This window comes from Pelodiscus sinensis, chromosome 8 (assembly GCF_049634645.1).
Source record: "Pelodiscus sinensis isolate JC-2024 chromosome 8, ASM4963464v1, whole genome shotgun sequence".
Taxonomy (NCBI): domain Eukaryota; kingdom Metazoa; phylum Chordata; order Testudines; family Trionychidae; genus Pelodiscus; species Pelodiscus sinensis.
Window position 1 is genome coordinate 29,304,697 of NC_134718.1, and position 26,656 is coordinate 29,331,352.

The 26,656-nt window shown below is 46.1% G+C and overlaps 1 long non-coding RNA gene across 1 annotated transcript; it reads right to left on the bottom strand.

Annotated features, from left to right (window-relative positions):
* Positions 1 to 4,394: 4,394 nt before the first annotated feature.
* LOC142830497 (uncharacterized) lies at positions 4,395 to 26,373 on the bottom strand. The gene is made up of 4 exons (XR_012905792.1): positions 26,265 to 26,373; positions 9,371 to 9,499; positions 4,610 to 4,735; positions 4,395 to 4,525 (listed from the first exon to the last, which is right to left on the bottom strand). It is a non-coding gene; the product is annotated as an uncharacterized LOC142830497 (long non-coding RNA).
* Between the last annotated feature and the right edge of the window lie 283 nt (positions 26,374 to 26,656).

The following is a 26,656-nucleotide window of genomic DNA, read 5'->3' on the forward strand; positions in this document are numbered from 1 at the left end:
TTGCTTGGTCATTTGGATGGTGACAGAAACAGCAAGTCCCTGTTCTTCCATTGAGGGGACACTTCCTATAGGTGGCACCAGAACCACTCCCTGCTCTCTAAAACTGGACAGTGACAGAGATGCTGTAGTCTGTATCTCTCTCACTTTCTCTCACAGGAGATTTCCTGTGGGTGGCACCAGCACCATGCTCTGCTTTCTAGCCTGGGCAGCAGCTGAGATTATGAGACCCAGTTTCAAAAGTTCCTGAAATGAAGCTGTTTGCGCTCCACTCTGCAGAGATCAGTGTTCTGAGATTTCCCAAAACACCAAAATCCCCTCTAACACTCAATATCGAAACTTGGAATTCTAGATGCAAAGATAAATTAAAAATTGGCACTGCAGTACCTCTCCCCTGGTAAGCCCCATGCTGCTGAAAAGTGATATTAACAGCTACCATTTGAAGCTTAATGCCGGTTTGCACATCAGAATAACCACTGCTGTTTAACAAATTGTTAATGTTCTATGCATGATTGTCGCAGCCCCCCTATTCGTGATTGTCAAACCAGCATTGAAACAGGATAAAAACTGGCTCACTCTTGCTGAGGCAAGCCTCCCAAATGGCTGATGCCAAAAAATTTTTTTCAGCAGTACGGTGCTGACTGCCAGAGACAAACAAATGCACTGTGAGTGGAGCATATTTACAGTCCTCTCACAGTAGACACAGGACTCATTCGAAGTAATTACTTTCTGCACTACATTTTTCTAGTGTACTCAACTGAACACTGTCTATGAGGTCAGGAACTTGATTACTCTGCTCAGCAAAGGGGAAAACATTAATCTCCCTATAAACTACCACTCAATAACTAACATCTGAATGGAAAAGCAGTAATCAAACAGATAGTGGAACCCACACTCGTATGTGCAATTAAATATGACACTATTTACATGTCCAAAATACACTCCGGAAAGGACTACTGAATGAGCTGAGTGAATAATACAAAAATGGAACTGAGAGTATTCACTTGAGCATTTCAAAGAATTGACATGGATTGTGTGGTTGCCCTGTGTGTTCACATTCCCCAGATCTGCACAGAGGGAGGTTTGCCAAAATGAATAGGCACAGTAAACAAGCAGTCAGCCTGACTTTTGGTCAAATTTGACTTTTGAGTTAAACAGCAAATTTCCACAATTTGAACAGTGCATGTGCAATTCGAAATTTGCTTAGCTAATGATGAGTTACTAAAGTCATCCAATCAGGGAACTGAATGAATACAATATGGCTATGTCTTCACTGTGAGTCCTCATTAGCATATTTTCTGCTGGAAGAACTCGCAGTGAAGACAAAGCCTCTGACTGTTATATCTTATTGCCAGCATTCAAATGGTGAATATTCCCAACAAACTCTTTGCAAAATGCTCTGCGGGCTAGGAATTAGTTACTAAATAAATCTGCAAATATTAACAAATACATTTGAGAATTATGCAACTTGTCCATATGTTAAGGAAGTAATTCACTAGGAATTATTGGCCAAACTTTCCTTGTTAACTCTGCCTGCATCTTGGAAACTTTCACGGGTCATGTGAAGCCTGCACTGTCTTCATTTGTCACCAACACCTTTAATTCCAGGCCAGCTATGGAGAACGGAACTTAGCCAATATGTCAGTGGCCCTGACCATCCCATCTGTAGGGATCGCCATTCTTCTGCACACATGGAAGGGTATGGCCTAACACAGCATCTGTACACAGCCCTTAGGCATGCTCAGTGGACACAGGCAAGAGAAGAGTAATTATTAGGGGAGGAAATGCTTCTCTGCATTCTTCCCTAGTCAGAATTGCAACATGTGTGCTTTTGTAAGGCCTGCTCTTTTGGAAAGCTATGCATGATACTAGCCATGTTGCTTGTGCTTTATGGCTGTCACTTATGAAGCATGTCAGTATAGTGTGCTGTCAGAGACCCTAGCTCTGAATAACATTCTTCATTACTTGACACATTTCATCAACCAGCACCTTCCATATGCTGCCATCCACTGAGTGTATTTTGCTCCTCTTTCCTACCTTCTGCCTTTGCTCACCATCATACCGTGGACAGAAGAACACAGTTCTGTTTGCTGGGTGGGGGGTGAGGTCGTGGCAGTAGCGGTAGGACAGTATTATGCCCTTGAGAAGCAGAGTTCTCCTCTAATGAGCAAGGCATATATGCCTCAGAGGGAGGCCAAACAGAAAGACACCCAGAGGCTGGCAGGTAGTCAACAGCAGGACAGAAAAAGGAGGAGGAATGAACAGTATGGACAGAGTAAGAAGGGCAGAAAGACACAAAAAGAGAAGACATGGAAAGAAAGTGAAAAGAGGAGGCACACGTGGGGAAAGATGCTTTTGTGGTGAAGTCATTCAGCTTTGAGCCAGGTGATCTGGGTTCAACTCTCTAGGCTACCACAGATTTCCAGTGTGACCTTGTACCAGTCAAAGTCTCTCTATGCCTGAGCTCCCATCTGTAAAATGGGGATAATACTTCTCACAGTGTTGGAGAGGAGCATAAACTCCCAGGAGAGGCTCAGATACCACTCCGATGAAGACCATGTAAATAGAAAAAGAGGATTGATTAAAAACAGCCTCTTGTGAACTGCTACTGTACCTCCTTCACAGTGCATTCCTGCTTGCTCATAGCCCTGAATATGGAGGAGGCTCAAATCAGATTCAATACAAAGGCCCCTCTGTATGATTTCACTCTGGAGGACTGGAGATGGTAAAGGGAAAAGAGGAGAGAAAACACCCCCAGCAAAACCTTGAATTGACATGCCTGCACTGGGGATGGGAGGAGGGGAAGCCACCATGATTTTAGGAATCCAAGACTGAGATACATTTTGAAATGTGTGCAGTGAATAGTGCATTTGAAACTTGCTCTATACACTAACTGCACTAAAAGGACTTACTGTGCCTTGGGTTTTCCCTTTTGCTTAGGAACGCAATGAGACCCAGAATGGGATTTCACTGCTGAACACAAGTGGGCAGAGCAGGGGCACTTGTATTCTGCATCAGCCTCTCAGCAGAAGAAGCTCCATTGTCACTGCCTACTGTTGCGTACACTGAGATAATAGAGCAGGAGAGAAGTCAAACACATGGTCACGGCTCATGTACTAGTGATATCAGAGGTCATTCATGAGGAAAATGATCACCCAGGCCCCCACTTTCCCATCTGTTCTAACATGAAGAGTCAAGTCAGGCAAAGGAGTGTTAGGAAAGACAGATTCGTCATGCAGGTGAAGGATGAGAGAGCAGCTCAAGGCCCATCTCAGAAGCTGGGGTCAAGGTAAACATTCCTCCCCTGGAAAAGAGAAGGGTCAGTAGACATATTTAGTTGTAAAGATTGTAATAGCCAGGAAGGTGTCTTTCTACCTCATTCTATAGGGAAGCTAAGAATGAAATGCCGCTGGGACATAGCAGTGCTACAAACCGTATATCCCTGAGTTCCATAAAGCTCAGGGTCTGTACTGTAGATATACTGGGCATGGATGCAGTACAAGAACCCAAGCAGAACAGAGACAGGAGTTGTTCCTGTGAAGCGCTGTTACTCATGAAACACAAGTTAATCTTGCTGTGTAAGTCTCCACAGTCATTTTTTCTCCTCCCAAAGGAGGAGAACCCAGGATGAATTGCCATCTTAATTATCTGAACTCCCTTGGCCACTGGAGGCTCCAACCAATATTAGAGCCCCTTTATACCAGGCACTGCATAAACCTAGAGTAAAAGGCAGTCTGTGTCCTGACAATGTCACAATCTGCCCTCACATGTAGGCACTCTTTCTGCTTCCCTTGTTATTTCACCTCAGTTAAGTGCATCCACACACCTGTGGTCCTTAATGCATCTTTATTCTAGAAAGGAGCTAGGGGAGGTGTCCAATCAGAGATACCAAACCAGAAAACATTTCCCTTCAGGACAAGGTAGTGCTCCTGAATCCAGGTGCCTGCTCATGTGTGTCTGTCAGTCACCTTCTGTTCATAGGACACATGCTTGTGTGTGACAGAGAAGTCTCATCTGCCATAGCCAGTCCTATTTTGTTCAGCATTTATCCTCCAGCAATGAACAGTACTTTGTTTGAGATGAAGAGGCAAACTTCACTGTGCACCTAACCAAATGGGCAAAGCTAAAGTTTCCGCCACGGCTCCTGCAGGAGTCCAGTCACTCCTGAAAGCATAAGATTTGGTTACCTTTCCTGAGTTAGGTAGGGTAAGCCGTTGTCCCAAAACAACCAGCTATGGAATCAGACTCAGTGACTTCCTGACACCATCACTTGACGGTCATCTCTCCAAAAACATGACAAACAGCACAGGCTATAATCGAGGCCAGGAAAGAAGAGTAGTCAGGAAAAACAGATGAGGTGGCCTAGACCTAGTTATTTTGATTTCATACTTTATTAAGTGTATCATTATTCTTCAGGGCAGGAAATGTAGAATTGGGAGTGTTCCTCTCCAAAATCTGGCTGAAGAAAAAACTTTCTTCCACCCTTTTTATTCATCCTGTCTCACCCACCACCTTCACACTGGCCTACCTAAAACACACAATTTCAAGTTTCAATAAAGATGCTCCAGATGGGACACTGTATACCTGAGCCTGGATGCTGAACAATACCCACTTTCTTTCCCGCAGAGCAGCATGGAGTAAGAGACTTGTGTTGTCTCGGCTTTCGTAGCGGGAGATTTATGAGATGTTCCACTCCAGGAGACACTGCCAAATGTTAATTGCTTCTGTTAGATGACTGCTGAGGAAGAAAGGGAAGAAAAAGAAGGAACTCTTTCAATAAAAGAGACTGTGTTTGAGGTTCATTGCCTTTAAATGAAGTATCAGTTTATATCCCTTCTGAATTACTGGTCACCTTTGGTTCTGCATTTGAATACCAGTTGCCACAGTACTACCTGCCTTTATTTTGTTCTTGCTTAAGTATAATATAGAAATGTCCAATCAGAACATTTAGCATGCAACAAAAAAAGGTAAGCTTCAAAATTAAGCCCAAAGAACTCTGCCTCTTTAAAGTGAAATATTAAGCAAAGATAATCACGTTAGCGGGGGCTAGCCACACAAGGGCTCCCATTAAACAAAGCTCAGTTATATCTAACTTGACAGTATTACTCAGCAATAATTATTCCAATTTTAATGCCTGAATTTATAGTGATTCAACAGAAGAGCTTTCCATTTCTATTCAGGACCTTAGAGTCTCCCTCTTTGTTACAAATCCACAGTTATATGTATTTGGATAAGAAATGCACCATAAACCATGTTAGAAATTGTTCCACTGTAGAAAGGTGGTTTTAATCTGCCACCTTTTGTGGACATTTCATTAGCTAACAATTTTTCCCTGTCATTCCCCAAGCCCCTTGCCTGAGGAAATGGTAAGTCAAATTCATTCCTGGTTAACTGACTTCCGTTGAGTTACAACAGCCATGAATTTGGCTGGCTATATCTGGGAATAATATCACATGGGTACTGTAAACAACACAGGTATGTCATCTGCAGGACTCATTCTGACACCTTTACTGCAAGTGTCACGTCCTGAGACGGCACTGTAATCTGGGAATGCTGTTAATGTGCAGTAGCAATTACTGGGGTTATAAAAAACTTCTCCCTTGCTGCTCCTTCACCTTTAACATCAGCTCAAAATTAGACTGTGAATGAAAGACCTAACAGCAGCATGGCTGGCTGAATAGCAACTGATCACAACAGTGTGGAGACCTCCGGGATGACATACCACATGGTGGTGGGATCATGAAATGTCCGGTCCAAAGTACCACTTCTCCAAGACATGAGGGCCTCTAGTCTCTGGAGAAAGCCACCCTTCAGACTCTAAGGCTGTGTCTAGACTACATGCCTCTGTCGGCAGAGGCATGTAGATTACGGTTGTAGGCAAAGGGAAATGAAGCCGCGATTTAAATGATCGCGGCTTCATTTACATTTACATGGCTGCCGCGCTGAGCCGACAAACAGCTGATCAGCTGTTTGTCGGCTCTCGGGCTAGTCTGGACGTTCCCCCTGTCGACATCAAAGCCCTTTATCGGCAGCCCCATTATTCCTCGTGGAATGAGGTTTACCGGGGCTGCTGACAAAGGGCTTTGATGTCGACAGGGGGAACGTCCAGACTAGCGTGCGAGCCGACAAACAGCTGATCAGCTGTTTGTCGGCTCAGCGCGGCAGCCATGTAAATGTAAATGAAGTCGCGATCATTTAAATCACGGCTTCATTTCCCTTTTCCAAAACAACAAATCTACATGGCTGCGTCGACGGAGCCATGTAGTCTAGATGTACCCTAAAAGGAGAGGTCCTTGCTGAAACTTCCCTCCTATAAGACAAATTAGTCTGATCCAAGCTGCCTTCATTAAAGAAAGTTGGAAATTTGGCAGAGTTCAAGTAACCTTGAGTGAGACAGAAACAAGTCTCTGATCTGAGTAGACCCTTCTTCCTACCTATAGTCAGCCTTTCCAGCTTTACACAATTAGGCTGTGTCTAGACTGGCCAGTTTTTCCGGAAAATCAGCTGCTTTTCCAGAAAAACTTGGCAGCTGTCTACACTGGCTGCCTGAATTTCCGCAAAAGCACTGACTTCCTACTGTAAGAAATCAGTGCTTCTTGCGGAAATACTATTCTGCTCCCGTTCAGGCAAAAGTCATTTTGCGCAAAACTTTTACGCAGAAGGGCCAGTGTAGACAGCTCAGATTTGTTTTTCGCAAAAAAGCCCCGATCGCAAAAATGGCGATCGGGGCTTTTTTGTGGAAAAGCGCATCTAGATTGGCACGGACGCTTTTTCGCAAAAAGTGCTTTTGTAGAAAAGCGTCCGTGCCAATCTAGACGCTCTTTTCTGAAAATGCTTTTAATGGAAAACTTTTCCGTTAAAAGCATTTCCGGAAAATCATGCCAGTCTAGACGTAGTCTTGATGTTTGCATCTTAAGCAAATGAGTCCCAAGAACAAAATCTGGAGAACAGGACAGGAGGCAAAATCTGAAAACATTTTGTAAAATGCAACTCTTTCTTTAGACTTGTTAAATAGTGTAACAGCTTGTAACCCTGAGCCAATGTAGAGACCCCATCTCCACTCAGAGCTGCACCATAAAATTAACTTTGCTTATGACTTTTTCCTTTAAGAGGCAGATGAGTAGTAACAAGGATTTATTTGCCAAAGTAGCCCAAAAGGATTCTCTGTCCCTGCAGTTTTGCACAATTTGTTTCAGTTTACAGACGTTGTCCCTCATCAGAGTTCAGATGGTACCTGGTTCCACTGTGCAAACAGCATGAGTAGATCTCCTACTTCTGGTTTTCCAGGACTCTACATATTAGTGGTGATATAATAAACTGCTTCCTGCCTGGCATTTTCCACCACAATGTGATATCATCATGAAAAGTACTGTCCTGTGCACTGTTTGGACTACTCCTTCTGGCCTTCTAAAGAGGGATATGGAAGAAAATTTAGCAGGGAGCAGTTAATCCCCATCAGGACAATCCAAGAACAACCAGCTGCTCAACAAGGGGGGTTTGTTCACTTGAAATAATATTGTAGGAATCAAATTCTTCATATGTATGAATAATTCTCCCCAGGCAGAGCATTCTGCTTGATTTGGCCATGACTGCATGTGACTCTTTGCAACCCAGCCCACCTTAAACTTTGGCCATGATAAAATGGAGCCTGCAATAAGGATCATCTCCAATGGGCTGTTCCCTTTCTTAAAAGACTACAGTACTTTAAGGAAGCTTTGAAAAACTGTTATAGAAATTTACATGCTCAGGTTCAAATCTACTGACCAGCCTTTTACTAAGCTGACTGAGGATGGAAAAAAATTACTACGTACAAGTACTTGCTTCCAGATCAAAGAAAAAACTCCCACTGAAAACTTAAATAAGGTGTGAAGGCATGTGGAGCTCTGCAGGGCTACTTTTAAGTGTCCTTCTGATCAATCCGTTTGACCTGTAGCTCTGTAGATAGAGAACTCGGCTAGATATATCCACTAGGCTGTGCCCTGGATGGGCATTTGATTACATATTCAAAATCACTTCCATGAAATGCAGATATTTGGAAAAAGAAGAGTCCTTACTGGAATGAGAAAGAGTTTTGGGGGGGGGGGGGGGTGATTTTCCAATGCACACAGTGTTGGTGTCACCGATAACAATGATGAATCTGCTGCTGATTTCAAAGGGAGCAGAGATACTGAGTGTTTTGGAAAATCTCACCCTAAAATGATATAATTCCCCCCTGCCACCCTAACTGGGCTTCTTTGCCCTTGAAAGGGATTTCTGATACTCTCTTGCTATTTCCCCCTCCTTGGCCCTTTCTCCTTTGAAGTTCTGACTTATACAAAGCATGGCCACGAATCCCCCTCTGCCATTAACACTCCTGAGTCAGTCATGCTCAGCACAGTAACTAGGTATTTTTGTGCCCAAGACAAAATATTAATTATGCTCCTCCTTTCCGTAGGCTAGCACATGTCATGCTCTTGACTTTTGCAGCTTATTATATTGCATCTTTGGGCCACTGAGTATGATGCGCTCGGGGCAAGTGCCCTGCTTGCTCCCCCTTCTTATGGCCCTGGTCATCCTGAGTCATTATGGAACTTCACATGTTTCTTCATTTTCACTTCATTTAAATAATCTGCTCTCACTCCGAGTCTCATCTCTTTGTGGCCCGTCTGCCGCTCAAGAACCTGTTTTCTCATGGACCTGTCCACTTCGATCTTTAAGCAGCCATAAGTGTTGCTCCTGAGTGATGCAAAGTTTTCCCTTCTCTTCCCCTGCAATCCCATTGAACAAGGGACCAGGATGAGGGGCCAAAGAGGAGCTGTCCTTTAAGAAGGTACAGTTTGCTTTTCTTAGGTATTGTAAATATGCTATTTAAATTAAACAAATCAACCCAGATCAGATAGTTTGTTCTTCTAATACAGCACAGCCTCTATAGGGACACTGGACAGACAAGGTTGATTCCATGTGTTGCTATGTATGCACAGTCTTAAAGGCATAGGAGGAAGATGGGCGCATGTGTCCCCTTAACCTACCCAGAATTTTATCCAAGAATTAGAAACCCCATATTGATGTAGAAGCTACATCTGTCCTCTTCCGATATTATAAACAGTTGACCCTCCCCCCATGAATGCATGTGGTAATATCTATCTATCTATCTAATCTATCTATCTATCTATCTATCTATCTATCTATCTATCTATCTATCTATCTATCTATCTATCTATCTATCTATCTATCTATCTATCTATCTAATCTAAAGTTTATAGGTTATGTACATATTGCAAAATGCCTGCAGCTTCTGCTCCACCCCCCACTCTCAGACTACCCAGCCCCACCCCCCAGTTATCTTGTCCCTGCCATTCTGTGAAACTTTTGCCTGTTCCAATCCCATCAGTACCTGTCACTCCAGAGAGCAGAGTCTCTCTCTCTGATCAACACTGCTCAGTTCTTGGCTTGGGGGAACATGTTTGGTCTCTGTTTCGCAGTCAGCTCTGCACCTGTTTCTCTACAACGGCACCATGGGAGTCTAAAGCATAATAAAAGGATATAAATAATGTAGTGACACACACACGTGCTAGCTTACACAATCCACTATGGACAGCAGAGTGTGCAATCTGTAATGAGAACCATCAGCTGTCCTCTTGCAAGCTTCTCCAAACCCTGTCACTGGGCCCTTTTGGTAGCATCCAGATTATTACAAGCAAGTGGGGCTTTGAGTTGTATATTGGGAGATCCTCCACAGCTCACACGAGAAAGATTTTGCAAGTCTACCTAAATATTTACATTACAAATACTGATCTTGAGTTATTCTGTTGCCATCAAATACATTTTTAGGTCATAACAAACAGGAACTCAAATTCATCCCTGATGTAACCCCTCTGGCCCAGAGTTTTTAGTTTTATTAGAAAGATCTGTGGTTCCTAGAACTCTAACTTTAAAAAAATGGTATTCGCTCTCTCTCTCTCTCTCTCTCTCTCTCTCTCTCTCTCTCTCTATAAAAGTTTTTCTGGAGGGATGACAGAGTGATGGCACTGTGGGGAAAGGAGAAGGGACCTGGGCTGGCGATGGGGGGAGAAGGGGTCCATGCTGGCAGGGGGGCAGTGAGAAGGGACTCAGGCTGGCTTGGCCACAGCCCAGCCCTCCCCATTGGCTGGGGGGAGAGCTGGGGTTGCCTAGCCCTCACGAGAGGGGCATTGGTGAGTACAGTGAGCAGGGAGCACAGCCCCCTACTATCTGTGTATATTTAAAAACGGGTGTGCAAGTCTGCCACTCAAAACCAATGAGGAGTTTATGAGATTATACAAAACGCCAGTGCACTCTCCCAAGATCATTAGGTATATTTTAGCCAATAATGGTAGAAAATCTATGTGGGATTTAAAATGAAAGCTTTACAATTACACTGATAATTTCCTCCTCTCTGCAGTGGGCATCCTCATAGAAGGTGACATCATCTGTGGCATCAGAAGTTGAAGAGGCCCAAACACAGTGAGTGTAAACTAGTGTCCTTCTGGTGGAACACTGGCTTAACTATCGGGGGGTGGGGGGGAAAGAATGTTTAAGTATTAATCATATTATTTTAATGTTAAAGAGTATGATTCTATTTCTGATCATTAAACCAGCATTAAAACTGAGTGGAGACTGTCAAATCTCAACTTGCAACAAACGGAATCTTCTTTCAATACCCGTGGAAAAATTCACATTGCTAAAATGTCACATCAAACTCTCTCTAAAGCTCTTTGTCAAACTGTCTTCAAACAGAGAAAAACAAGGTTATTCTTTTTGCTTTAATGCAGTGTGTGTATTTGTGTTCTGTGCTTGCATGCATGAAAGAGAAAGAGAGAGAAAGAGATATATATCACTTGCACAGGTATATTATCTTACTCCGTAAGTAATAGTACTTGTGGGTGGATCTGGATCTCTTACCCCATATGAACAGTTACCCATAATACTTCAGGATAATCAAGGGTTAGTGTTTTAAGTGTTTGGAATGTTTTGTGCTTGAATCTTGCCACATTCAGTGACGTTTTGTTCATTGGGACAAGTTTGAAGATTTTCTGACAGAATGTTTTCCACTGGAAAATGCCAATTTGCCAAAAATGAAACATTCTGTGATAACATTTAGATTTCAGCTCATTTTTAAAGGCATCTATATCTTTAGATATCTAAATGCCTTTAAAACCTGACCTTCACTTGCATATATCCTTGCATATATCCCATACAAAGGGGTCTGCTCTATCTGTTATTTCCCTGTATGAATGAAAAGCTATAGACAAGGAGCTGAGTATATACCATTCTGTTTAGCATCTAGTCAGTCTGACCATGCGGCTATAAAGCAGGAAATGTGCTTTATACAACTTCTCATCTAAGTGGAAAAATCAGAAGAATCTTGTTCAAATATCAGAATGGCTACAGGACCCAAACCTTGAGCTCTGCCCAGGAATTACTCCCAACAGTACTACAGCCAAGAAAGCAAACAGCTTATAGTCCTGTCTAGGCCTGCCATGAGGCTTTTATGGGAGCACAGTGAACCCAATATTTAGGACAACTGGGATGCTGTTCAGAGCCAAAAACTTTCTGAAGTTTTTGTTCTACTGAGTGTCTTTCAGGAAAAATAAAATAAAATTAATGGCCTCAAAAAGACACAACTGTATTTCATAGCTGTGCATTTATTTTTATCGTCCCAACCTTTTAAGCAATCTGTTTACATAGAGAAAAGAAAAAGTATTGCTGTATGCTGACAAATTTAAATTCTGATCTTTGACAAACTGTGGATTTATAACACACAAAAATTGTTCTAAAAGGCTCCAGAGTTTTTTGGTGTTGTAGGTCAAGGTTCTAATATACAGTGTGTTTGTGTATGTGTATACGTAGTTATACTGCTAGGCCTCTCTGCTTAATGTCTTTTACCAACTCATCGGTTAAAATATACAGTGTACTTTCAAATGCCAATCTTGCAAGTAACTTTGGGTGCACATTAGCTTGTGTGGCGTCCCATAGACTTCAGTAGGGGTGTGCCTGCATGCAGTTACTTGCAAGATCAGAGACTTAGTTTGCAGAGACCACAAATAGTTATGATCTGACAGCTGTGTGGTGACCTAATGTGAAATTAGTTGGTAAACGCAGTCCAGTTCCTGGCAGCAAGCATGTGATCATATCCCTAAAAGCCACCATCACAGCCGATATTACTTGGCACCCTTATTTGCAGTCTCAAACAGAAGGTTCAATTGTTGCCTGTGCCTAGAAACCAAACTCCCTTCCAGTCTCTAGAGATAGTGCTGCCAGGTCAGGGTTGAGGTACACTGGTCGGGGAGCATGGCAAGGAGTACATTGCTGCTGTCTGTCCATTGCCAGTTCTGTGGGTAAACAGAAGACTTCAGTCTCTCCAAGGCTACTTTCATATCTTGCATCAGCACTAAATTTATTTTAAGTAAAACCAAACAAACAAACAAAAAAGAAAAGCAACTGAGAACCTTCCCACGTATTCTGAAGGTGAGAACACCATGGAGCTAAGTGGTCTGGGGATCAGAAGGATATGGCAGGATATCCAGGAAGTCCCAAGGGAGGTAGAAACACACCATATGCTTCTGACTGAATCCTCGGGCCTCTCTGTACACTTTTGACGTGTTTAATATTTATTTGAATTTTCTGTCATCAGATTCTTTATGGTGCACAGAATTTCCTAGTCTCTGGGGCTACGTCTAGACTGCAAGCCTCTTTCAAAAGAGCATCTAGACTACAACCAGTACTTTCGAAAAAGCAAGCCGCTTTTTCAAAAGAGAGCACCCAGGCAGTCTGGATGCTCTCTTTTGAAAAAGCACAGTTTGTATTACATAGCACCTTTTTTCAAAAGAACACCTTCGAAAAAAGGCGTTATTCCTCGTAAAACCAGGTTTTCCGCAGTTGAAAAAATTGCTGCATTCTTTCGATTTACTTTCGAAAGAACATGACAGCAGTCTAAACACAAGGGAAGTTTTTTTGAAAAAAGGCTACTTTTTTCGAAAAAACCCTGTAGTCTAGACACCCCCCTGGGTGGAAGGCTCGCTTTGCTGAAAAAGTAGCTCTCATAACAGACTTGAACATTGAACTACCTCTTGGGGTAGTAAGTGGTCTGAAAAGTTATATAATAGAACCCAAATCTTAAAGGGATATTGCCTAGAATTTGAGCCAACATTTGTTTCACCTTAAAATTGTTGTAATCTAGTCTGAGATATCTTAGGATATGTCTACACTGCCACCCTAGTTTGAACTAGGGTGGCTAATGTAGGCATTCGAAGTTGCAAATGAAGCCTGGGATTTAAATATCCCAGGCTTCATTTGCATCTTGCCGGGCGCCGCCATTTTAAAATCCCCCTTAGTGCGGACTCCGTGCCCGCAGCTACACGCGGCACGGAGTAGGTAGTTCAAATTAGGCTCTCTAATTCAAACTACCGTTACTCCTCGTGGAACGGTAGTTCAGCTCTGGTTGAGGAAGCGGACAAAGAAATCTACCAAACAAAAAAGGACAAGAATGGCAAGGAACTAGCTTATTGTCACGTGTCTACTGTGTATTGTAAATAAGAGGGTGCACACAAAAATGAAACACAGGGGGCCAGGCTCTGTCACCCTTATTCGTGTGGAGTGGTATCTTGCTCTGCAATAAAGCCCAGTGGTTTCAGTGGGTATGCTCGTTGAGTAAGGTAATACCTAATTTGAGCCTATAGTTACCTTGCCTTTAATACCAGGATGTCTATCTTTCCCTGCTTTTTAGAAAGTGAACCTCAGCAGCAATACTGCCCTTCGTGGCTCGAGCCAAAGCTGGAGACCCCTGGCTTTGCTTTGTCTGTTTTCCGCCCTGTCACTTTGCTTTATTGCTTCTGCTGCGTTTTTATGCATCTCTCTTCTTTTTACAAGCAGGTCCCTGAAACTTTTCTCTGGCTGCGTCCTTCCTGCTCTCCTGATGAATCAGTTACTGAAATCCTGACTGGGCTAGCCTGCCAGATTGCTTCATGTAGTGAACTGCTGCCCCCGTTTCGTTTGCCTTGTAGGCAACGCTGCTTTTCTTCCCTTTCCACAGATGTTTCACATTACTGTAGGGCTTCAAACAGGAAGGCAGGGGGCTGTGGAATATTTTGCTACATTAAGTAATGCGGGCCAGACTTGAAACATTTGGAAAGGAGATGGATAAACAACAAAACTGGTTGTCGAAGCCCCAGTCTTATGGGTTTCATGCATCAGTCTCCCGTGATAGAGATAGATGGCAAAATTTGGCAGATTTGTCAAGAGAAAAGGATAAAGGCAGTCACTTGCCAATGTGTAAAAGCTGGCCTTTTGCTGCCTTTCCTTCCTCATCAACTCCAGTTTATCACCCCTGGGTAATTTTTCCTTAAATGATGCTTATTGCTCCTTTCCCTTGGATTGGTGACCTTAGCCTTGAAGAAGCCTGAACTCGGCACCATATTCACAGATGATGTCCACTAATCGGTTAGAATTGTTTACAACTACTTACGTAGAGTATTTTAAAAATACTTATACCCAAGAGGAGTTTTTTCATTCACTTCAGTGGACTTTGGATTGGGCCCTCAGTCGGTGTGACTTACATAAAATGGAGATAGAAAAAATATTAATTAAAGTAGCCACACTCATGGCTTTCTTGTAGTTGCTCATAAGAACAGCCATACCGGATCAGAGCAAAGGTCAATCTATCCCAGCATCCTATGCTTCAGAGAGAGTGAATAGAATATAGGAATTATTGGGTGATCTATCTCCTGCCATGCAGTCCCAGCTTCTGGTAGTTAGAGGCAGGGACATCTAAAACATGGGCTTGCATCCTTCATCATCTTGATTAATAATCGTTGATGGTCTGTTCTCCATCAATGAATGAAAATATCTAATTCTTTTTTTAATCAATTCTTTTGGCCTTTACAACATTCTCTGGCAATGAGTTTCAAAGGTTGATTGTGTGAAGAAGTACTTCCTTATGTTAGTTTTAATCCTGCTGTCTATTAATTTAATTGACCCCTGATTCTTGAATTATGTGAAAAGGTAAATAACACTTCCCTATTCACTTTTTCCACATGATTCAGTATTTTATAGATTTCTATCATATCCCTTCTTAGTCATGTCTTTGCCAAGCTGAACAGTTCCAGTCTTTTTAATCTCTCCTTGTATGGAAGCTGTTCCATACACCTACTCATTTTTTGTTGCCTTTCTCTGTAACTTTTCTAATTCTAATATATTTGTGATGATGGCATTATAAAGTGGCATTAGGACATTTTCTGTCATATTATTTATGCTTCTAGCCCACTACCAGGTCTTCTAACAGTGGCCAATACCTCTTCCTCATTCCATCTCATTTCTTCTCTCTCCCCCTTTCCTTTTTTTAACTCCCTCTACCTTTTCCTTAACTTCATATTCTCTCCCTTTCACTCAATTCCTTCCATGCCAGGCATTTCTCCCTTTTCTGTTCCCCAGGCCCTCTCTGCCCTCTTCTCTCTGGGTATGTCTACATTGCCACCCTAGTTCAAACTAGGGTGGCTAATGTAGGCATTCGAAGTTGCAAATGAAGCCCGGGATTTAAATATCCTGGGCTTCATTTGCATCTTGCCGGGCGCCGCCATTTTTAAATCCCCGTTAGTGCGGACTCCATGCCCGCGGCTACATGCGGCATGGAGTAGGTAGTTCAAATTAGGCTCTCTAATTCGAACTACCTTTACTCCTCGTGGAACGCACTAACGGGGATTTGAAAATGGCGGCACCCGGCAAGATTCAAATGAAGCCTGGGATATTTAAATCCCGGGCTTCATTTGCAACTTCAAATGCCTACATTAGCCACCCTAGTTCGAACTAGGGTGGCAGTGTAGACATACCCTCTGTTATCTTCCTCTGTCCTCCCTTGATCCCCCATTCCTCACTCTATGTCCCTGTCTCTCTGCCCTGCTTGTAATTATTGCTAGCAGCCCAATAAACACATCTAGAAGGGCATCTGCTATTGCTCTCTTTGCATCGACAACCTGCTTTTCTCCCTGTACATCGTCCTCCTCCTCCTCCCAACCATGTGACTCTTTGCAGTGTGAAGATAGGAGGAGGAGGAGAAGGCAGTCATGGAACTTCAGCAGCTCCACACCAGCTGACATCTGTTTTGTGGAAAGCTTCAAAGGACAGCAGGAAATCACTCTTGATTGCACAAACGTTTTCAGGCCCCGGACCACTGTTCATCAATACACCTCGCAGATCAGCCTCCCATGTACATAAATGGAACCTGGGTTTTCACTTTTTGAAATTTTGGGGGTACGCTGATATTTTCTGGGAGAGGAACAGAATGAATGACCACCAAGAAACACCGATATCACAGCATAGCATTTGATCCACACCTGAAATGGACAGTTGCCCCTGCCCCATCAAGCTCGTGAACTAAGGATTTCTAATACCCCAGTAGAAATCAATGGCAAAATCTGTATTGAGTTGAATGAATGATTGACACCAAAATTTGCCATTACAAACCTAGGGAGGACAATAAACAAAAATGTGGGAGGGGACCTAGGAAAACAGTGGTTACCACCACAAAGGACCACAAGATGGTACAAGTTAATTGTCTCTGGTTCTGGGACTCTCTGGTCTAGTAGGACCATGAATGTTGCTGGACCAGACAGCCCCTGAATCAGAGAGCCCCAGCTGCGGAGGCTGATAGTGGCTAGGAGTGGAGCTGGGCTGATGGGCTGGCAGCCTGTAGGGCGAATGGCCTGGGGGCTCAGAGCTTGGCTGGCAGCTTGTGGATCCAGCAGCTAGGAGTGGCTAGGCTGTGCAACCAGGAGCAGGGCTGGCAACCCCATAGGGTTGGGTGGTCAGGAGCAGAAGCAGGCAAGTGCACCAGGGGTAGCGTGCTGACTAGGGCAGTGGCCAGGAGGGGAGCCCCAGGAGAACCCATAGGCCTGACTCCTCTGGTCTGGCAAATTCCCTTGTTTGGGACTGCTCATGTCCCAAGAATGCTGGACCAGGGAGGTCCAACTTGTACGCAGCTTTCCTGCTAGTTTCACAAAATCAGGTCAACTTCCACTGTCACTCGTGGCAAAAACGGGGAAGAACTCCCCACCCTTCGATTCCATGTGAAACTTTCCTCCTCTCTCTCATTATTGATAAGAGAAGAGAGATTTCTCTTCCTGAGTGACCAGGCACTGAGAAAGGAGTCAGTGATGAGTGACTAATGTGTCTCCTTTAGCCTTCAGAGAGTACTGGAGAGAGGCGAGGGGACTGCCAGGCCATTTATTCCAGCAAATGTCCTTTTCCCCTTAACTATTTGACTTCTTCAGTGTGTCCGTTAGAGTAAAGTGCAGCAGCTCTCTTCCTTAGAGTTTCTCCAGCAGGTACTGTAAATTAAAACCTGCCACAGAAATCCTTAAGAAGCAACAACCAGTAACATGAAAGGCAAAGTCTGGAACCATTATAAATGCAATTAGATAGATAGCATCATTTTACACCACAAGAGACTCTTTTGTATTTTTGTACATGGCAAGAGAATAAACTTTCTGAATGAATCTGCAGAGTTCATGGGCCAGATGTTGTTCTTTTGCATTCATCCACATACTGACTCACATGAATAAAGAAAGATATTCATGTGCATTTGTGAGATGGGCCCCGAGGGTACATCTAGACTGCAAGTGTCTTTCGAAAGAAGCTTTTTCGGAAGAGAACTTCCAAAAAATCTTCTTTCGAAAAAGAGCGTTCACACTGCAAAAGCAGATTGAAAAAGTGATCTGCTTTTTTGAAAGAGAGCGTCCACACTCATTGGATGCTCTCTTGCATAAAGGGCCATCCAGAGCCACTTCAGCCAGTGCATTAGGTCAGCAGTTACTTCTGGGTGCTGTTGCTTAAGGCTATGTGAGACGCGTGCTTAAAGGAACCCACCTGGACAGCCGTTTCTTAGGTTCTGCTGCTTGCTTGCCTACCTCTCTGAGGGACAGCAAAGCTTTTGCAGTGCATGCTCTGGTTTCCCAGCTTTCTTGGATGCCACAGCATTTTTTTCTCTTTTTGCCAAGGAGGCCCCACACTGCCATGCTGCAGCTTCTGCAGCACTTTCAGCAGACCATCATGATGGTTTTGCCCCAGCCTGAATCCAAGCTCAGCATTGAGAACCTCTGCCTGGATGCAGGAGCAATGCCCTTGCCCCTGTACGCCATGGTTGAGAGGCGATTTTGGAGGCTGGACACCAGCTCCGACTGGGAGGACCACCTCATCATGGCGCGGTGGGATGACCAGCAGCGGCTCCAAAACGTCCACTTGTGAAAGGCCACCTTCCTGGCACTGTGTGCCTGGCTCGCCCCTGCCCTCCAAAGACTGCACACTCACCTGTGGTCTGCCATCCTCCTTGAGAAGAGGGTGGCAATAGCTGTGTGGAAGCTTGCCACCCCCAACAGCTACCGCTCGGTGGGTGTGGGGAAGTCCACCATCGGGGTCATCTTTATGGAGGTAAGGCACTCCTGGGGTACAGTACCTGCGGGTGGAGGAAGGGCTGGAAAAGGGGGACCTTCAGGAAAGTGGAGGGGCAGTGGTGGACGGAGTGGGAGCAAGACCCGTCCCCGGAGGGGGTGGGGTTTGTGCAGTCCTGCCCTCACACAGCCCTGCTGCTGGGGGGTGCCCTCAAAGGGGGTGGCTCCTGGCGTCTTTAGGGGAGAGAGAAGGGGGGTGGGCACCTCCCATGGGCTTGGGCACCCCCTCTCATTCTCTGTTTTGTGTGTTTCTATGTCTCCTTCTGCAGGTGGTGAAGGCCATCAATTCCATCCTGCTGTGCAGGATCATCCACCTGAGAGACCTGGACCCCATCGTGGCCAGATTTGGTGCCCTTGGATTCCTGAACTGTGGAGGAGTGATTGATCAGACCCAAATCCCGATAGGTGCACCACAGCACCGAGCCACCCAATATATAAACAGAAAGGGCTACTTCTCCATGGTGCTGCAGGCCCTGGTCAACCACTGGGGACAGTTTTCAGACATTTTTGTGAGGTGGTCGGGCCGGGCACAAGATGCCCGCATATTTAGGGACTCTAGCCTCTACCGCAGGCTGCAGGCTGGAACATTCTTCCCCCAGTGGGACTTTGTGGTTGGGGACGTGCAGATGCCAATTTGCATTGTGGGCAATGTGGCCTACACACTGATGCTGTGGCTCAGGAAGCCCTCCGCTGGCCACCTTGACTGGAGCAGGGAAAAATTTAATGCGCACCTGAACCGGGCTCGCATGCAGGTGGAATGCGCCTTTGGGCACCTCAAGGCCTGATTCAGGAGCCTGCTGACACACCCTCGACATGGGGGAGCACAACATCCCCGAGGTGGTCTCTTGTGTGTTGCGTGCTCCACTACCTCATGGAGAACAAAGGGGAGGCCTTCCTCCTGGGTTGGGGGACACAGGCTGGTGGTGAGGGGAGGCTGTTTGAACATCTGCAGACAGCTGTCATCCTGCAGGCCCATCATGCTGTGGTATGCATCCAGGAGGCCCTGACGGAGAGGTTCTGTGAAGAAGCCTAGTAACTCTCCCCAGAGCCTTCCCAATGGGGGCTTGTGCCTTTCCCCCCACAACCCATCCCTGCCCCCATTCCCTGGACAATTAATAAAGACACTAGTTTTGTTTTAAAAATAAACTTTGTTTTTTGTTCTTTATAATCAAAGTAACTGGGGCAGAGGGGGGCTGAGAACCTGGAGGGGGGCTCAGGGCTGGGAGTGGCTCATGGAGCACCTGTAAGTGCTGCCTTGGGTCCGGGGACCTTGACGGACTTGGGATTGGGTGCGGCCTGGGACAACAGGTGGCTGGATAGGAAGGGGGGCTGCAGAGGGCTCAGGGATGCCAGTGGGAGCAGGGGTGGGGGGAGTGGGAGCGGGGACAGGACCCGGGTATGCCATCACCTCCTGGATGGTGGCACACATATTTTCGCCCTGCCACACCAGCTGGTCCTACATGCGATTGCGCCACTTTTGGGCGAGTGTTTGGTGCATGTCTCTCAGGACAGTGATGTGCTTTCGCATGAGGTCATGGTGCTTGTGGCTCCCCTGGCTGGCTGGGCTGGTGTGGCTTGCCCCTCAGCGATGGCTGGTCTGGCTGTGGAGGACAAGAGGGAAAGGCGGTCAGTCATCCCTGCAGACACTGTCCCTGAGGGCGTGCCCTCCTCTGTGAGCAGTGAGCAACTGTTCTTGGAACAGGAGATGGTGATATCCCGAGAGCAAGGCCACCTGTGGCCTGCACATTAGGCCCCGCTTCACGGGGCCCTGAGGTGTCCAGGGGACCATCCTGCCTGCTTTCCCCTCCCATGGACAAGCAGGCCAGGGAAGTGTCCAGCCAGAGTGGGCTGTCATGGGTGGGAGAGGGGCCTGGAGCGGCATGGCTCTTTCTGGGGCTCACACACACACACACCTGCACCTGGCAATGCTTTCTGCGGGAGCGGGTAATGCCTCGTACGTGCAGGCATGGTCATGTGTGGCACTCCTTGGTCTACGTGGGGTCATGCGTGCACCCTTGTGCACATGTGCTTGAATGTGCACGGCCAGCTGCACGCTGTCCAGGCCGAGCATGTCCAGCAACGATCCCACCCCATCCCCTGTGCTCCCGTCTCCCCAACCCTGTGTGTGTGCCAATCTGACAGCACTCACCTGAGGGTCCCTCCCTGGCACCAGATGATGCCTGGGAGATGTCCAGGGCCTGGGGTACTGGCTCCAGGCTGAGGATGATGACACTGTCAGTGTCCTCCTCGTCCTGCAGCTGCTGCCCCTCCTCGTCCTCCTCCAGGAGCTCTGGCCGAGCAACCATGGGACTCGAGGCCTGAGTCCACCAGAGCAGCTGGTGACAGAGCTTGCCCACCACCCAGAATCTGGTGGAGCTCTTTGTAATAGAGGCAGGAGTGGGGTCCAGCCCCAGAGCGGGAGCTGCGCTCCCTGGTCCATGCGTAGCTTTGTGTCATCTCCTTGACCTTGCTCCTCACTTGGTCAAGGCTGTGGGGGTGGTGTCCTCTCTGGCCGAGAGCCTCAGCCATCTGGCCATAAATGTCCATGTTTCTGCGGCACGACTGAAGTTCCTGGAGGGACTCCTCACTCCAGAGCTCCAGGAGGGCCCGGATCTCAGCCCCCAACCAGGATGGCACCCGGTGTTTGGTGCCCCTGGGTAGGTACTGGGACCCCTGAGGCTGCTCCCTGGAAGGACCAGGAGGGTTTCAGGGGGCTTGTGGCTGTGCCATGGCTCCTTCTTCATGTGGCAGGGAGAGCCGCATGGTCAGGGTGCTGCTCTGAGGCCAGCTTCCTGCCACAAGGTTTGCTCCGGGTGCCTGCAGCTTTAAGAGCTGGCTGGAGACAGGAACTATAGAGCTGTGATTAGTATGGACGGAGTGTGCCCGAGGGCACCTGTGCTTTTTTTCGAAAGAGCTCTTTTGGAAAAGGCATTCTTCCTTCTAGAATGTGGTTTACCAATGTTGGAAAAACCCCTCTGTTTGTTCGATTTTCTTTTGGAAGAACGTGATTTCAGTGTGGATGTAGGTGAAGTTTTTTCGGAAAAATGAAAATTTTTCCAAAAAAACCCTGTAGTCTAGTCGCACCCCGAATCACTAATCATTATTTCTTTAACTTTCCCTATGTGATGAAAAGCTAGAGATGAAAAAACAAACTAGGAAACAGGTGACTTATCAGCCGTAGGCCATATAATAAGACTGGAAGGACAGTGGTGCCCCTGGTGACACAAGGAATGATGCCAGATGTCCACGCCTCTTCCGGGAGAAGTTCTGGGTTTGTTTGTTTGTTTGTTTGTTTGTTTGTTTTGCTGTTTGATTTGCTTACTGTGCATTTCCCTGTCAGGTGCACACTGCACTATGGAAAACTACTGTACCTCGTGCCTCTGGCTTCTACCTGCCTTGATACATGTCATCACACTGCAGATCCTGCTAGAGTTATAATTAAAGTGGCAGCCCGCAGGGATTTCACAGCTGCTCCAGTCCCATCAAGGGAGATTTGTGAAACATTTGCAGTTATAACTTATTCTCATAGCACATGTTTTCCTGGAGTCACCTAAGGCAGCAGTAAATAGAACCCTAAAGCTTTCCTTTCACTATAGAGTCCTCACATTAGGGCACAAAAAGAGATAATCTTCCATCTGGTGATAGCCAGACAGGGGTGTTGGGGAAATGCACAGAAGGAAGGAGACAGTTTACAAAGTAAAAAGAGATAAGGTACCAAGTGACAAATGATAGTGAGATCTCTCCTGGAGGGCATGATATAAATAGACAGCAAAGGGTTTCATTTTCAGTATAGCACTTGCCAAGGCTCCTTGCCTCTCTCACCAAAGCACCTCTTAATGCATCCTAAAAACCCAGGAAGCACAAAGTGGAGCACAGTGAACTAGGGAAACAGAAGATACTGGCAGTGTTTGGGATGGGCCATGGGAGCTGATATGAGAGGAGAGAAGTCTGCTTCTGGAATTAAACTGGATGAATAATGTAAGAAGCAGAGAACATAGCCAAGGAGCAATGGAGTGTACAGAGTAATCATACCTATTATCCCACGGGTGCTTCTATTCTTAGCTCACATACACATGCTTTTGTATTTCTAGCGTCCAGGGTAGGGCAAATTGACATTTTCTAGTACGCACCCGGGGGATGTAGTCCCCCCTCTTTGTATCTTATTCTAAATGATTGTACACAGTTAGGAGTGCATCATGAGATATAGCAGTACAATGTTAAATACTGCACCACTCCTATTCAGCAGATTCCCAATACTATACATGGGCCCTTTAGAACATGCTGGGTTAATTTGGTGCCTGATGATGATGAGAGTCCAGGAATGGGGTGCTGTACTATACTGTCTAGGACTGGTGTTATTTAATGGATTAATTAATGGCCTGAAAGAAGGACTAAATTCTTGAGATGGCAAAATTTGAGGAGACAGAATTATTTAGGCTAGTCACATCTAGAAAATGCTGTGAAGACCTAACAATGATAGGCAAGATGGCATCAAAGGAGGCAGACAAAATTCAGTGTAGAGAAGTCAAATTAATGCATGTTGGGAAGAACAATTTGAATACTTGTAGATCGTGACTGCCATAACTACTCAAAGAAAATTTTTCCTTATTTTGATTATAAAGCTGACTCTAGCTTGGGGCCATGTCTCCTCTCTGACAATTCATGTCTGCTGTTCCTGGGCTCCTAGCATCTGGAAGAGAGGGGTTCCATTAGAATGGATGAGTGGTGGTCTGATCTGGAAAAGCACAGATAAAACAGGACTGGCTGGCGGGTTAAAACAAGGCTGTTCTGTCCATTCCAGAAATCAGAGGGTGTTAACAAGTCTGAGGGACTTTCTTCTGCCAGGCACGGGGGTGAGAGGTCACTAGTCTCAAATCTGGCCTTGCAGGTCCCCAAGCAAGCCTCAGAACACATCCACTATACAGCAGCTTGCTGACACCAGTAAGGTATGTGGGCTGTTGGACCCTACTTCACCAGAGACACCATCCATGAAAGATCATAGTGTCTCCAATTGGCTCAAATTAGGAATAATATTCCCTACCTCTCCTCCCTAAACTATCAGACCATGTAAGGGCTGCCAGAATATATACAAAACTGCCATGCAGAAAACTGACTGGCTCTGGGTGGATCAAGTTGTTGGGATTCTGGAACACATCATCTTTGATAGCAGTGCACATTTTGGGTACATCTTCACATAGTCCGCGTCTACACTGCAAGCCATTGTTTTGACATAATGTCAAAATAATGTTGAGCTGGAGGACTTCTTACTTAACCCTCGTTTCATGAGGAGTAAGGGAAGTCGAAGGAAGTGATCTTTCTCAGACTTCCTGCTGTGTAGATCGTGCCAAAAGCCGAAATAAGCTATTTCGACTTAATCTATGAAATTTATGTAGCTCAACTTGTGTAGCTTATTTCGGCTTTAGCCCTGCTGTGTAGACGTGCCCTTTATCTCCCACTTCTTGTGGGAAGTCCTCTGGATGTGGGACATTCATTCCTGTTTCTCCTTTTTCTATCTCTCACAGTCAAATGGTCAAATAAAGAGTACAAAACAAGTTCTGGTACAGTACCTATGTTGCTGTATAAACTACCACCAAAATAATTGGACCTTGCAACTATCCCATGAAGTGTTTACATAAAATAACATGGAACATTCCCAAACAAGACACAACTCTTTTTCATCAAACTATGATGAAACAACTTTAGATTTTATACAAAACTGCTTATGGCTTCTTCCATCCCACAGCCTTAGGCTGGGTGTGGCAGATCCATAAACCCCAATGTGATCTTGAAACCAACAAGCAGGATGCCAAGAGAAGTAACAAGAAAAATGCAGACCAACAATGACAAGAAGAGCCCATTTTTTCCATGGGCCATCAACCATACACCTGCACATGGAGGGTATGTCTACACTACAAAGTTAATTTGAACTAACGGACGTTAGTTCGAATTAACTTTGATAGGCGCTACACTAGTGCTCCGCTACTTCGAACTTAATTTGAACTAGCGGAGCGCTTAGTTCGAACTAGGTAAACCTCATTGTACGAGGACTAAGCCTAGTTCGAACTTACTAGTTCGAATTAAGGAGTGTGTAGCCCCTTAATTCGAACTAATGGGAGGCTAGCCCTCCCCAGCTTTCCCTGGTGGCTACTCTGGCCAACACCAGGGAAACTCTATTGCCCCCCTTCCGACCCCGGAGCCCTTAAAGGGGCACAGGCTGGCTACGGTGCCCGTGCCAGGTGCAAGCCTGCCAGCACCCAGCCAGCAAACCCTGCACCTGGCACGGCTCGAGCCAGCCACCCGATGCCCCCCAGCCCTCCCCCTCTTCCCGGGACCAGGCTGGCGGCTCCCGGGAGCTTGGCCGGGACTGCAAGAGGCGGGCACCCGCCTGGTCTAGTGCGGACATCGTGGACCTTGTCCACGACCTCCGCACTAGGCACAGGAAAGTGGCCGTCTAGGGCAGGAGAGCTGCCAGCCTGGCCACCCAGGAGCAGGTGTGCATGAAAATCAAGGGGGTCCACTGAGACCCCTGAGCCCTGAGCTTACAATGGCTGTACTGGGTCAGACCAAAGGTCCATCTAGCCCAGTAGCCTGTCTGCTGACAGCAGCCAACCCTAGGGACCCTGGAGGGGATGGACCGAAGACAGTGACCAAGCCATTTGTCTCGTGCCATCCCTCTCCAGCCTTCCACAAACTTTGAGCAGGGACACCACTCCTACCCCCTGGCTAATACCACTCCATGGACCCAACCTCCATCACTTTATCTCACTTCTCTTTAAACTCTGTTCTAGTTCTAGCCTTCACAGCCTCATGCAGCAAGGAGTTCCACAGGTTGACTCTTTGCTTTGTGAAGAACAACTTTCTGTTACTAGTTTGAAACCTGCTACATTCCTTTCCTTTGGTGTCCTCTAGTCCTTCTATTATGGGAACTAATGAAGAACTTTTCTTTATGCACCCTTTCCACCCCACTCATGTTTTTATAGACCTCTATCCTATCCCCCCTCAGTCTCCTCTTTTCTAAGCTGAGAAGTCCCAGTCTCTTTAGCCTCTCTTCATATGGGACCTGTTCCAAACCTCTGATCATTTTAGTTGACCTCCCCTCTCCCAGCCTCTCTCTTCCCCTCTCCCACCTCCTTTTCCCAGTCTCCCTGAGTTTTGTTCAACAAAGAGAGATTCTATTTTTGACCACACCTTTTCTTTATTTTGTACATCAGGAAGGGGGGCTAGGGAAGGGTAAGTGGAAGGAGGTGAGGGAGGAATGGGGTACGAGCCCCCGATGGGGAGGCCTGGGCTGGCTCTGCGGGCTTCTGGGGGTGGAAGCTCTCCTGCAGCCCCCCAGTTGCCCCCTCTCCCCAGATGGCAGCCTGCGGCAAGTGCAGCCGGTCTGATGGCCGAGTGCTGTGATGTGCCCAGTGTGGGCACTCAGGGCACTCCAAGACAGGACTGCTTTGCAAGTGGGGCACCCCTGAGAACTGCGTGTCCGGGATGGGGGTCGGGTCCCTCTAAGCACAGCCCTCGGCTAGCCTGAGGCAGCAGCTCCGTGCTCTAAGTCCTCATCTGATGCCCTGCCGGCACTCCTTCCGGCCATCCTTAACCCCGGTTCACGGTCCACTTAATGTGGACATGCTGGTTCGAATTAGCAAAACGCTAATTCGAACTAGTTTTTTAGTCTGGATGCGTTAGTTCGAATTAGCTTAGTTCGAATTAACTAATTCGAACTAAGTTAGTTCGAATTAGCGCTGTAGTGTAGACATACCCGGACAGACCATCTCGTAAAATGGATTACCAGTTCCTGGGCCCCTATAAAATTTGCTGCCTAATCAGTCTGGTTACCTTTGAACTCCTCCTGCTCCAATCCCTCTGAATCCAGCTAGTGTTTCACATATCATTTCTAAAGCTCCTAACACAGGATGTTTCCTCATCACTCCCAGCTGCTCCCCTCTCCCCGTGACACATGTTCAAGGTCACAATAGATATGTCATGCATGAGATCCTTGATGCCAGAATGAGATGCGGTAAGCTCTGGTATTTGAGTCAGACTATAACCCTCCAAAAGAATGCTCCTGACAGCCCACAAAAAATATCTAAGGCTTAACCTGGTAACGAGCTTCCATAAGAACCAGCCCAAAAATCCAGCCCACTGACTCCCAGAGGCTGCCCTGAGAAGGGTGATGTGAGGGATCATAGGTATTTAATCCAGCTCTGTGGCTCCTCAGGTAACCCACA